The sequence below is a fragment of the Elephas maximus genome, chromosome 13, assembly GCF_024166365.1.
Source record: "Elephas maximus indicus isolate mEleMax1 chromosome 13, mEleMax1 primary haplotype, whole genome shotgun sequence".
NCBI lineage: Eukaryota > Metazoa > Chordata > Mammalia > Proboscidea > Elephantidae > Elephas > Elephas maximus.
Window position 1 is genome coordinate 11,989,211 of NC_064831.1, and position 2,397 is coordinate 11,991,607.

Genomic DNA, 2,397 nt, shown 5'->3' on the forward strand with positions numbered 1-2,397 from the left:
AAATGCATGGTGATGCCTAGAACAGGCTGATAGAGGCAGAGAGGCTGAATTTGAATCTTGTATCTTAAATTTGCAATCTTTGAAAAAAAAGATAAAATTATTTACATGTTAGTTTCCTAAACTGATACTTGGTTATAATAAAAAGTGACTCACTTCTGCATTAAATTAACTGATACTAACTCTGGGTACAGAAGAGGAATTCATAAATGTAAGAAAATGTCTGAATATCTATATTCAGTTCCCACTCTTTCATGTATTCATTTATTTTTAGTTTTCTAGGAGTGTGTAATTTGTTTCAAAGTCTTTCAGTCTTGAGTCTCTGTTTCCTGCTTTATTTCAGTACCACAATGGGCACAGACGATGGAACTGTCTCTCAGGAATTTCTCCTGTTGGGCTTTCCAGGATCCCAGGCCCTTCAGCTCTCTCTCTTCATGCTTTTTCTGGTGATGTACATCCTCACAGTTGGTGGTAACGTTGCTATCTTGATTTTGGTGAGTACATCACACCAGCTCCACACCCCCATGTACTTCTTTCTGAGTAACCTCTCTTTCCTGGAGATTTGGTATACCACGGCTGCAGTCCCCAAGGCCCTGGCCACCCTCCTGGGCAAAAGCCAGACCATATAATTCACTGGCTGCCTTTTGCAGATGTGCCTTGTTTTCTCGTTGGGCTGCACAGAATACTTCCTCCTGGCAGTCATGGCTTAGGACCGTTATCTTGCCATCTGCTATTCCCTACATTATGGTGCCATCATGAGCAGCCTGCTTTCAGCACAGCTGGCCCTGGGCTCATGGGTCTGTGGATTCCTGGCCATTGCAGTGCCCACAGCTCTCATCAGTGGCCTCTCTTTCTGTGGCCCACATGCCATCAATCACTTTTTCTGTGACATTGCCCCTGGATTGCCGTGGCCTGTACCAGCACACAGGCAGTGGAGGTTGTGGCCTTTGTGATCGCTTTTCTGGTCATTCTAAGTTCCTGCCTCATCACCCTCGTCTCCTACATCTTCATCATTAGCACCATCCTCAGGATACCCTCGGCCACTGGCCAGAGCAAAGCCTTCTCCACATGATCTTCTCACCTAACCATGGTGCTCATCTGGTATGGGTCCACCATCTTCCTTCATGTCCGAACCTCAATCAAGGACACTTTAGATCTGTCCAAGGCTGTCCACATCCTGAACACTGTGGTCACTCCAGTTCTAAATCCCTTCATCTATACCCTCCTTAACAAAGAAGAGAAACAGTGCTGAAGAAATGGAAGAGAAAATAAATTAACTCTAACATAACAAATCTCCTGTAAGTTGTGTCTGCATGTATAGAGGTTCCATGTAAGAATATGAGAAAACAAAGTAAACCATCCATGACACCAAACCCATTGTCACAGAGTTGATTAAGACTTATGGGGGACCTTATGTATATTTTTTTTATGTATAGGGAAGGGGAAAAAAAGTGAAAAAAAACAAAACTGAGTAAATTTGCTGTACTGTCTAATTTATTATAGAAATGGGAGTTATTGATGTAAGCAAACTTTGTTTTTTAAGCAGGATTTTGCCCTTGAGTTCCATTTATTAAATTAGGAGCACACATGCTGTGAGAAGGATATTTTACTAAATGGACTATAAATTCTTGTCCTTTTCAAGTTTTTCTTTTTATTATAAAAGTGAACAGTCTAAAAATAATGATATTTATGAATTATGAGGTATGAGAAATAGGAAAAGTTTGAACAAAATGATAACTGAAATCAGAACATAGTTATTTCAGCATAATATTTTTTGGATAAAATATAGTAAAATAGATGCATGTGAAATTAGGAACTGCAAGTATCATGTGCCACATTTGTTTAACAAGGATGGTTTACTGAGCAATCCAAAATGTGGGTGATGAATAGTAAAAAGTAGATAATCAGGACAGGGGAGGGTTTGGGTATAGCAGTAGAAGCCCTTTGCATAAGAGCATGTTGTCCTTGCTTGTTGTGTGCCATGGAGTCTATTTTTGACTCATAGAGGCCAAAAGAGTGATGGGCTTCTGATTGTTAGTCCACACCAGTCACCAAGGGCATGGGATCCTGTGGCTTCAGAGGAAAAATAATGTATTGCTAATTATAGTAGTTACTTGATTTTTTTTCCAAAGGGGCTCATCCCTTAGGGAACTAAAGTTTGACCCTTTTTCATCATCAACACGTGAAAGATTCATTTCCCTTCATTTAGACACTTTTCTATGGCTCTGGGTTAGAAGAAGCAGACCAGGGCTCTGCAAGCTGAACCAGGCTGCAGCTGTGTTCAATCTGTCCTGTTCTTCTTTCGTTTACACCTATGCAATGAGGGTGTTTTCTTATAGGAGAAAAGCCTTTATGCTGAATAGCAGCTATTCCCTTAACCCTGTTTGCATTATTTGAAAG

At 40.6% G+C, this 2,397-nt stretch overlaps 1 pseudogene; it reads left to right on the forward strand.

The window, feature by feature from the left end:
• Positions 1-347: 347 nt before the first annotated feature.
• Positions 348-1,269, forward strand: LOC126057227 (olfactory receptor 6F1-like; annotated as a pseudogene).
• Positions 1,270-2,397: the final 1,128 nt, after the last annotated feature.